Source organism: Thermobia domestica, chromosome 7, assembly GCF_964235325.1.
Source record: "Thermobia domestica chromosome 7, izTheDome1.hap1.1, whole genome shotgun sequence".
In the NCBI taxonomy this organism is placed as follows: Eukaryota; Metazoa; Arthropoda; class Insecta; order Zygentoma; family Lepismatidae; genus Thermobia; species Thermobia domestica.
Genome location: NC_137460.1, coordinates 122292112 through 122304916, shown reverse-complemented (window position 1 = coordinate 122304916; position 12805 = coordinate 122292112).

Here is a 12805-nt window from a genome sequence, read left to right as displayed (position 1 = left end):
TGAAAAACTTCAGCTTATTTTTTTGGGGGGGAGGGTTAATGTATAAGAAAACTAATCGGAAGAAGGGGAATTTTGGTGATTTTTAAACTCCGTTACTTCTCATATGTGTAGCAAACTGGTAAATGTGATGCATGGTTTATAAGCCTAATCCCTTGTTATTCGAATGAAGTAAAAATAATATCAATAATGCAGATAGAACGTGAGTTATAGCTATTAAAGTGAGAACCAGTTATTACCTTTAAAAAGCATGGTTTTGCGGCTATTTTCCAATATGGCGTCCACACTGGTCACCGGATAATTCAGAACTTTTAGTATGTTGTTCTGTACATTTTTTCCAATGTATGTATAATATTTTAGCTTGTTATAATTTATTCTGGTTTAATATGTAAGAAAACTAATCGGAAGAAACTGAATTTTGGTGATTTTTAAAAAGAAATCCCTCCGATACTTCCCATATGTGCAGTAAATTGGCAAGTTTTATGCATAATCTGCAAGCCTAATCCTTTGTTATTCGAATGAAGTAAAAATAATATCAATAGTGCAGATAGAAGTGAGTTATAGCTATTAAAGTGACAACCAGTTATTACTTTTTTAAAACACACGGTTTGTGGGGCATTTTCCAATATGGCAGCCAAACCCATCACCGGATTTTTTTTTTTTTTTTTTAAACTTTTAGTATGCTGTTATATAAACCTTCTCAAAGATATGTGCAAAATTTCAGCTTATTACGATTTTTATCCGGGTTAATGCACACTGATGTCCAAAATGATTGTCGCATATCGATAGCAGTCTTCTTGTAAAAATATAATTTGATAATGATTTTGCAGGGTACTTTTAAAACTGATACTATGTATGTAATCAGGAAATGTATATTTGTGGTAAATTTCATAGGAAAAGAATTATAAATACGAAAATTAGAATGAGTAAAAGAAAATGTTGCTAAATGGACAAGAAAATTTTATTTTCGTTTTATTGTTCTTATTTACTGTTCTTTTGACATGAAATTTGTCACATAGTTGTCTTTTATATACATACTAACATTACAAGAAATACCGGGAGAATTCGTTATCAAATTATATTCCTACAACAGCATATTTATACACATGCGACAATAATTTTGGATATGAGTATACATATTGACTGGACTACATAAGCAAATCACTATTATTCATTAAAAGTGATTTCTTTTGGTCAGGTTTTCCTACAGAATTCTGAAGCTATAATGAACAAAATACGAACATGAGTAGGTAAGAGTGCACCAAGAGGCGGAGGGAAGAATGCACAAAGAGAAATATTTATTTACAATATGAATAAATACGAAAAATATCAACAAAAATAAAAATATATATATTAATAAAGAAATATACAGTGAAATCTCTACGAATATTGATTTATTTAAGACGACCATACCTCACCAGGACCGGTTTTTACCAAAATGGAATTATATTTCCATAGGAACATTGTATGAGATCACTCTTGATTCGGACTACCTCTTCTCCTGACCGCGCAATCACCGATTTTTGTTAGAAAACTTTTTTTTTTTTTTTTTTTTTACCTTGTTTTACATGACCACATTACTACCAATATAAAGTCAGTGAACACTAAAAGTCATTAAAATATTTGGAATGAACTCGAGTTTTGAGACAGAAAGTGATTAACACGTTCTACTAATAGAACTAAGTAACTGCAGTGTCCGTGGTCACGTTCACTTAGGAACTATTGCACTCCTTCAGTCAAGTTCTTCGAAATACATGTCAGAAAACATTAGAACTGTATACATACTAATAAAAGGAGAAAGCAGCCATTTTTTTTTTTTTTAATTTTATACACCAAATCCTCTATAGGTGTGAATTCTAACGCAAAGAGTGCAAAAGTGGCCAACTGGACTGGGACTCGAACCCGAGATCTCTGGTATACCGGATCGATGCGTTAACCATTACGCCACCCAGCCCGTTCCCCACAACAGCCACTCACTCTCGAGGTCGGTGCTCTCATCTCAGACCATATGGGTTGTACCACAGACCCCTTTACTGTGATTGGACAATCCTGTGTCTATATACCGAGCACATTATGACGGTTGATATTTCATGTATGCTTATGAAAGGAGGAAATAAGTCCCAGTCCAGTTCTACCCTTGTTCTGACAAGGTTTGTGTAGTATTCTGTAAGTTGAAGAGTCCCTGTAAGGCTTAAAAGCTATTGTCTGAAACCCATCTTCTTTCCAATTGATAATTATGCAAGACAACCTTGGGGAGTTAATTAAGATAATAACGAAGATATTTGTACTTAAAACCTGACTTTTTAAAATATTTTGTCTTAATGATAGATAAATATATGAATAAGTATTGTAAATAGGACAATTGGAGAGTCCAAGTGTAAGTAGATGTGTAACAATGAAAATTATAGGCTTCCTTCCCTTACCAACACTTGATACCAGCCCCAAACACACTAATTTCTGCTCAACTTCATTTTCTTAAAATAAAATTCTTCTAAACAAAGATCAACAAGAAACATGATAGACCTTATAATTCAAATACAGTTTCTTATACAGGGTGACCCAAAAGTCACCGAACCCGATGTTTAAGACCGTATAACTAAAAAATTAAATGGAATGAGAACGAACGCTCTTTGCAACAGAAAGCCCTATATATTGAGAAAATTTTCAGATACAAACATTTTCTTGCCATGCATGATTTAATAATAAACATTAAAAATGTTGCCAGAGTCGGAAAAAATTTTTGCAAATCGATTATACTGAATCACAGAAGCCATACTCGTAAGTTTTTCAACATTTCTCAATACTACCGAACAATCTGGATGCCCATATATTGAATTTGACAGAAAAAGTGCGTTGATGAAGTCTTACAAACATTACATACGTGTATTATTGAGTTATTCACAAAATCCATGTTTTTACAATAATACCAACCACGCTGGCAACAGTTTTGATATCAAGTGTCACCGACAGATGGATTTGACCTCTAGCTACCACACTAAAGCGCTTTTAATGAAAAAGGAGAAAGTTGACTTTTCTTTTTAAGGAAAAATCTGATAACGTACATACACCTTGCAACCCTGAAATTGAGAAATGACTACAAATCATATGATATGCTCAAAAGAACTACCATTTTCTTGGATACATAAGTTCGTACGTTTTATGATATTTTCGGACACCTTTCTGTTGATTACTGCACATATATTTTCAACTTCCTATGTAATGTTTCTTTTCAGATCCTCCAAGGTCCTGGGTTTATTTTGGTTTCTTTCTCTTCTAAGTAACCCCACACGAAATAGTCAGCAATGTCATATCTGAAGAGCGATTGAGTTATAAATCTTTGGAAATCAGACGATCGTCAAAAAAATTCGCGCAGCATACGAAGTGAATCGTTGGATATATGGCAAGTTGCTCCCCATCTTGTTGCAGCCAAGTATCACATTCATCTTCTTCCAAGAGAGCAACCAATTGCATTTGAGGTCCCCGTACACAGCAGTATCCACTGTTGTCTCAAAGAATAACGGTCCGACAATAAGACGCCTCGATATTGCGCACCACACCCCCATATTTTGGGAGTCAAAGGGTTGTTTATACAACTGGTGTGAGTTTTCTGTGGCCTACAATCTCGAACTATGGCTGTTTACATAGCCGTCTAATTGAAACCATGCTTCGTCGGTTCAAAAAAAGATATGAAGAACATTGATACCACTTCTGATTAATGATTGGAACCAACAACAGTAACGTAACCGTGATGCAAAATGAACCGCTTTCAATTCATGCACAACATGAACTCTATATTTAAAAAATTTCAATTTCCGTACAGCCCTCTAAGCAGTTGACCAGCGTAAATCACATTCTGAGGCGAGCTTCCTAACTGACTTCTTTGGTGATGCCACAATACTTTGTTCAACACGCTGCATAACTCCAGCCACCAAACCAGAGGGGCGTCCTGAACGTAACCTGCCTGCTACTGATCCAGTTTCGCGAAACCTTTGAACTAGGGAGAAGCTGGTTGACTTCTGTAGCAAAGGAGAGCTTGGGATCTTTACACTAAATGCATCTGTTACATCAGAGTATGACACTGTTCAGAAGCAGTGGTTCTTTCAGAAATAATGTTCCGGTGGTTCACAGTATTCAGGAGGGCACTGCTGATACTATTCTATTTATTATATTATAAACGTACTATTTTGGTGTCTTCCGGAGGGGGGCAGTGTCCCCCCCAAAAACAGGTCTGGAAGAAACACTGTTCGGAAGTATTGTTCTACCATACACATTCTTTCCTGCGTAGAGAATTTAATTTTGAAAAACAAAGCACTTCAGCACAAGTGACACCATCACCTATCGAACATCCAACAGCTAACTGGATAGCAACTATTTTAGGCACATAAACAAATGAAAAATTAATCGCTACATTTCAGGGTTACAAGGTGTATGTACGTTATCAGATTTTTCCTTAAAAAATCAATTTTCTCCCCTTTTTTTTTTTTTTTTTTTTATCAAAAGTGCCTTAGTGCGCTAACTAGAGGTCAACCCCATCTGTCAGTGACACATAACACCAGCATTGTTACCAGCGTGGTTCATATTATTGTAAAAACATGGATTTTGTGAATCGCTCAATAATACACGTGTGCAATGTTTGTAAGACTTCATCAACGTACTTTTTCTTTGAAATTCAATATATGGGCATCCAGGTTGTTCGATAGTATTGAGAAATGTTGAAAAAATTTACGGGTATGGTTTCTGTGATTCAGTATAATCGATTTGAAAAAAAAAAATCGACTCTGGCAACATTTTTAATGTTTATTATTAAATCATGCATGGCAAGAAACATGTTTCTCTGAAAATTTTCTCAATATATAGAGTTTTCTGTTGCAAAGAGCATTCGTTTTCATTAAATTTAGTATTTTAGTTATACGGTCTTAAACATCGGGTTCGGTAACTTTTGGGACACCTTGTATTTGAGTTTTAGTCCCAAACTTTAAAACCTCTGGCAAATTATTCAAATTTACACTGAAAATCTGAAATTCTTTTCTCTGAATTTCCATGACTGAATTAGAAAATTCTCAATGATCAGCGACATTACACACATTACCATTTATGCTATGGCGCAGGAGGCTCGGGTTCGATTCCCGGTGAGAGCTTGTGTGGTTTGGATCTCACGTTGAGCTGCATGCCTACGTCTCATATAGCCTTGATACTGAACGAGACGCTAACTTCAAATGAACCAACCAACCATCATTTACCTGGTTGGGTTAAAAAAGAAAAGCATTTTTAATCGGTTTCCACCCTCTCCCTAGCCATGCAACGCTTTTTTTTTTTTTTTTTTAATACAGTATAAAGTTCTCTTTCTTAAATATTTATTGTGAGTCCAAATTCCTCTATTTGGAATACAATGAAACAGTAGTACCAAACAATAATTTATATATTAACGGTATATTTTATATGTCGGCATTCTGAATACATTCATAAACAGGTAATTGGTCTTTGATTATCTACGACGAACAAAATTAACGTAGATTTTTCTCCTATAGCATTTGATTTTTTTACTTTCAAAACTTGAAGTTTAACATCTTTCGGGACTTCTCTAGGTTCTTTGTTTCTAAGGATAATTTTCCTTTTTCAACCTTTTCGTCTTCTTTTTGAATCTGTCTTGATTCTTTGAGGTGCTGTTCTTTATATCTTCTGTCAGCAGCTGAAAACAAAATCCAAGACCCTTCTGAGGAATATAACGGATTTACGTGACTTTCAACAAATTTTTAGAAACGTCTCTGATTCATTTTATTTTACTTGACTTTCACGGTCAGTATGAAACCTGTTCGATGACACACCAAAATGAAAATCCAAGAAACTAGACGCTTTCGCTAAATGTTTCATCAGATAAGGAAAGAGCTTAAACAAATGAAAAAAGTACAAAAGTAACTGTAAAACGTATTTGTGGACGCGTTGAAAATACATGGTCACGTAACAGTGTTACCAGCCTGGAACAGAGAGCTTAGTGGAGAAAGATAACACTAATAAGACATACGAGTCAGTAAAAGTGCAAGGAGTCACGCACGAGGACAAAAAATTATGTATGAATGATACAGGAAATATTGGAAAAATAAAAATATAATTAAATAAAAAAAAAAATAGTTAAACTGACCACAACTCCAAGCTAACCAGTACTCCTGACGACTGAATTTCACTGGAATGGAATTACATGAGTATTTTCATTAAAACAATGTATGAGAACCTCTCCATACCGACAAATTTCCACCTGACCATGGAACTTCCTATTTTTGTCAATTAGAAAATATTATTTTCATTCTCTTTTAGACGACCACCTTACTACAAATATGAGGACAGTGAATGCAGGAAGCAATAATAATAATAATAATAATAATAATAATAATAATAATAATAATAATAATAATAATAATAATAATAATAATAATAATAATAATAATAATAATAATAATAATAATAATAATAATAATAATAATAATAATAATAATAATAATAATAATAATAATAATAATAATAATAATAATAATAATAATAATAATAATAATAATAATAATAATAATAATAATAATAATAATAATAATAATAATAATAATAATAATAATAATAATAATAATAATAATAATAATAATAATAATAATAATAATAATAATAATAATAATAATAATAATAATAATAATAATAATAATAATAATAATAATAATAATAATAATAATAATAATAATAATAATAATACAGTTTTGAATGAAGTAGGGTTTGGGGCAAAAACAGATTAGCACGTTCTACTAATATATAACCTTCTCCTTCCCTTCACATACTTTTCTGTTTTGGCATCATTGGTGAAGTATGCTGTAAATGTCTTCTCTTCCTAATTAATAATTGCAGAGAACAACCTTAAGACGCTACGTTGATAACGAACATATTTGTACTTGCAAGCTGATATTATAAAATTCTGTCATAGTGATAAATTCTACATTATTAGATGACGGAAAAAAAGAGCGAAGATAAAACACATTCAAACTAACAGCACATACGTTGTCTATCCAATAAATACATGAACTGAGCTAGTAAGGTAATCTTTGAGTTGAAGTTAGGCCATGCGTATTTGCTGCTGTTTGCAGGGGAACACTAGAGTGGCAGTAATCCCCAGACCATTGAGGCGAGTGTACAGCTAGAGGTGATTATTGGTTTTGTAGTGTCCTGTTTTTGTTCGTGTCGACGATGGATATTAATGAACAGATGGAACAACGAATCAACATCAAATTTTTGGTGAAACTGGGAAAAAGTTCTCAGAAAATTCATGAAACGTTGATAGTTGTTTATGGAAATAACGTACCGAAGAAAACAGCTCCTTTCAAGTGAATCAAACGTTTCCTTGAGGACCGTGAAGACTGCAAGGATGAGGTAAGACCAGAACAACTGTCGGTCTCTTGTGTTGAAGACAATATTGAACGTGTACAGCCTCTTGTGTTCTGATCGTTGATAAACTGCCCGGATGACTGCTAATCAACTGAATTTAAGAAAATAATCTCTGCACACGATTTTAAGAGAACATTTGAAGTTGAGAGAATTGTGTGCAAAAATTGTTCCGAAGTTGCGAACACCTGACTAAAAGCTACGAAGGACCGAATGCTGCACCGACTGGAAAAACTCCGTTCCAACTTCCGGTTTTCTTGAAAGGATCATCACTGGTGACGAATCAAGGTTGTACAAGTACGACATGAAATTTTGTAAAATGCAGTGTTATAACATCAGTTCGCGTATTTATTGGACAGACCACGTAGGTCAATGTGAAAGTGTAGTTTTCGGAAAATTGAGAAAAACAAATGAGTTTGTAATTCTAAAAATCTATAATGAATTGAGAATCACGCTGTCTATTAACGTGGGACTGATACTCAAGTATGCCCTGAGGAAGCACTTCATTAAGACACTAGCGAGACGCCAGTACATAATATGGTTAATGAGATATAGCTCAAAATAATGATTAACTGTTAAACTTTAATTTGTAACCAAACCAAAATATAATCCAAAGAAAAAAATTACGAGTATATATCAACCGATAGACTACATTGAGTTCAACAAAATAGCATGCTTAAGGGTAAATTCTGGTGTATAGTTTTCGAAAAAATCGACAAAAGCGTCCTTAAGGGTAAATTCCGGTATGTAGTTTTCGAGAAAATCGACAAAACGAGCTTAAGGGTAAATTCTAGTGTGTAATTTTGGACAAAATCGACAAAAACATACATAAGGGTAAAGTCTGGTGTGCAGTTTTCGAAAAAATCGACAAAAGTGTCCTTAAGGGTAAATTCTGGTGTGTAGTTTTTGAGAAAATCGACAAAAACAATATTTTATGGCGCTAAAATGCCGTTTGTTGTTAATAATAACTGATAAATCTTTTGGAAATTTCTATTATATACAGTGAAACCTCCCTTAACGGACACCTCTCAATAACGGACACCTCTATAATACGGACAGATTATTTTGTCCCGGCAAAAATATATGTTCTCTTATGGAACAAAACCCTCCCTTTTACGGACACTCTCAGATACGGACGCGGACAGTCCTTTTTCCCCCAAACGTTTCAATAACCTCTTCATAACGGACAGGAATTTTTCTCGATTCTGCGATATATTACAGGAGACAAAAGTATTTTCCCCACAAGTTTATCTATCATGAGCCTAGACCGGTGAACCATCAAACAGAACACCTTCAAGCTGAACTTCAAATTCTTTTATTCTGCCCTCAATAAATTGCTTTCTGGGGGAAATTCTAGAAAACCTTCAATAAGCTATAACACTCATGCAGGGTCAGTCGTATGGCCAAGAATTCTATACGAAAGATCTCTTCCCTAACAAATTTAGTCCTTTTTCCTCTGGGCCTTGCATCTTTCCGACAATTTCATAGATAACAAAACAAACGTTGTTTGTTTTACAATAACATTTTCAACGAATAATGTTTCCTCTCTTACATTCTTAGTAAAGCAACTTTCTCTAAGATGATATTCTTTGTGATTGGGGCTGAGTCAACAAACATATGCACTCCCAATAACTTGCCTTTTCATCCATTCCGCCAGTACACAAACAAACACACACACACACACAGATATTTTTTCCGCAACCGTACTGAGGATTCTCAGAGGACACTAGCTAATGAGTTTAGCCGGTTAGTTGGTTCCTAACGCATCTTTTGAGAAGGTCCTGAAAATTTGAAATAAATGAAAAACTCTTTCCCTCCCGCTTTCCCCTCCCATGTAGGAAGAAAATGATTATACATGCATTATCTTTTGCAATATACGAATATATTAACACATCCCCCAGCAATAATACTATTTAACATAAATTAATTTCTCCTTCATCCCTTCCAGTAATTCAAATACGTACTAAATAGAGTATTCTCATATTGAATTTTACGTATTTATGCTCATACATAATATATCTACTGTATATTACTCCATACAATTACCGTTGTGAGAAATTAAATTACTGTAACCTCTCTGTAACGGACACCTCTCAGTAACGGACAAAAATGCATGTCCCATTGGTGTCCGTTATTGAGAGGTTTCACTGTATATGTATTGTGTATGTAAAAGAAACGTCTTAAACTACTAGAAAGAGTCTTCCACTAACAATCATATTCATAGTTCTAACAGTATCCAATAACTACTTGTAAATAAAGCGTGAAATGAGTGTGCTAAACAGGATAATTGGAGAGTTGTAGTGTAATAACACAAATTACAACCTCCTTCCCTTAACACCACCACATCACTCCCGAACACACTAACTTCCGCTCAACTTCATTTCTCTAATATTATATAACAATGAGTCAGTTCTCTTATGTTATATATTCCTCTTATAATTCTACTGTACTTCTTTATATTTTAGTCCCAACTTACAAACCTTTGCTGAATTATTGAGTCTTCTTTACGAAGACAACCTTTCTAGACAGCCGAATTAGTTGAAAATTGTGGCCCCGTGTAGCGTAGTCACTAACGCTCTTGGTGCGAGCGATCCTACTGTAGGTTCGATTCCCGGTGGGGGCACTCGATCGGAAAGGTGTAAAAGCCTTGCTGGGACCAGCTATCCTGAGTGAGGTTTTGCTGGGTTTTCCTCCCTGATTCTGGAGGGATAGCACTATTAATTTCACACAGGATACAGCAAAAACAAAGAAAGAGAAAGTTTAGCATATTACAAAAATTACGAGAACAAGTAAATGAAAAAGTTGAAAAATGAAATATTCAGTTTAACGACTCATGGTTATAATCTACAAACTAAAGAAAATGGATGACTAATGAACTGGATGATCATGAAGCAATTGGTGGAAGGAAATATGAGCAAGTATGGAACATCCTTCTCCTCCTACGAAACACAGACATGTTCACTACAAAAATCTCACAACGCCTGAACAAACCTGGAATTCCTCGTACAAGAGATGATACTTGTATCATTAAACCATTGTGTCTCCAAGGAAAGCTGAAGTACAAATTTAATTTAGGAGTGAAAAGGACATTTCAGACGAAATAAGCTTGCACTGAGCAACAGGTGAAATATTTTTATACAAAAGAAAGGCAGTGAATGCTGAGTTTGTTGATTATAAAGAACAAATGATTATAGGACGAAAAAGCTATTAACGGAGTGAACTGGGTTAATATTCATGGAGATACTAAAGAACCTTGGAACTGAAAGGAAGAGATCAAAGAAGAAAAAAAACTGAGCGGTACACTTGAAGTGAAATCTTTACGTTCCACGGTTATGCTGGCTAGGATAAAGGAGACAGTGATGATGAGAAATGAATAAAATGGTGGAATGAAGAAAGTGGGAGGAAACGGAAGAACCCCCAGGAAACCCACGCACATGGTCTTTTTTCACCACAAAGTTCACTTGGCGGGAGCCGGGATCGAACGTGGGACCCCATGCATCTACCATTGAGCCACCGCGGCTCCGAATGGTACACTTGAAAAAGGTGTTCTTCAAGGCTATTGTCAATCACCGACATTCAATCAGTTTCTTTTTACAACAGTAGTGGAGAAAGATTCGAGTAGGAAAGAGCTTGTTTTGATAGGGTTTTAAACACAGTTTTGCAACAAATCATGGTAGAGAGATGAACTATACGTCAAATTAAAGAGAAACTTAATAAGTGTCTTGCCTATTCAGTAGATTTTAATATGTACTCCCTTAGTTGCTCTGCAGACGTCAAGACGATAATCAGCCTCTTTCCATACATGGCAGAGAACATCCGGCGTGATAGAAAAGAGTCTTTTTTTTAATGATCCAGAGTTCAATTTTACAGCGCACCACACATTCGTTTTTTCACTGTTACATTGTAAGTTCCATAGCGACACGTAAAGGTTCCAGACCCTATATACGAACATAATATCCAAGTACTCGTCTAGAAACACGAAACGTTGCTTCATCACTGAAAATGAACTTACTTTTTCATCTCGATCTAATCTATCCAGAATGATAACCAGGTTCGTTTTTTTTTTTAACTGTATTCAGTGAAACGTGAACCTTTTTTTAACACATTATAAACAGTAGTTTTACGAATGCCTAACACTCTAGAACACTTCTGCACTGATTTTCTCGGGCTACGCAAAAAAAAAAAAAAAAAACTTTTTCGTACAGCTTCAATTGTTTCATCAGGCACTGATGGCAGTCCTGGACGTGTTTACTTCAGTAGCTGCCTGTTTCTTTGTGTTGTTTGTCCCATCGCAAATGTTAGTTTCATACAGGGTGGAGGGAGGACTTCCTTGTACACACATGCAACTGACTCAAACTTAGCAAGCCAGAATACACATTCAACGTTACTCTCCGGTACAATGATAATGTATAATTCTTATGTACTTTTAAGTATTATTTGTATTTACGGGCAAAATGAGCTATTTAAAAAGGCATAAGCTATCAAGAAGAAGAAGAAGAAATTATATAAAGAAATAATTTAAATATTTTGGTATTATATTGAAATTTTGTCTGTTATCGTTGCTATGACGATTTGTTTACTTGTTTTAATGTCTTTGCTATAGTAACTAACCATCTTATGTAATCTGAATGTACAATATTTTAAGGTGTCGAACAAGATGTGCGTTGAATAATAATAATATATATATATGAAGTGCATTAATGTGTTGAATTATTCCAGATAATCTCGTGTATTGCCTAAACATTTAGAACCCGGACATATGTAACATAGCTCACGACAGAATTAGCGTTACACCGGTACAAACATAATGGATAACAAACTCATCAGCTTCAGTGTCTTTGGAATACAACTCGTATACGCTAGCATTGAAGCCTATTGGTGTTTGCGTGTGATTGTTCGCATAAACTTGAGAGTGTTTCTCCTTCATGCAACGCATATCTCATGGCTATTACCATTTGAAGCCCCACCATTATTTTCCGGGCACAGTGTACATACGGAAACTTGTGTATAGTTTTCTATTGAAACGTTGCTACATTGTTCCAGTGTAAAATGGACATTGATCTGTATCTGAAAAATTTATAAATAAATAAATATTTCTTGAATACAAAATACTGAAAAATCAACAATCTGAACTTATGTAAAGGAATGTATATCCCATGAATGATATTCCATTCACTTTGGCTATCAAACTCTTCTAACACCACATGCTTACTAACACGAGAACCTAAATAAGAACAGTCTTACTTTGTGTTTTCGAATATTTTTATGGTTCACATATATAAATTCAGTTTTCTCATGTTTTTCATCAATGACGTCTAAAATTTGCTAAATTGATCATTTCCAACAATATTTAGACGTCACTGAAGAACGTCTCGAAGACACTGAAATCATT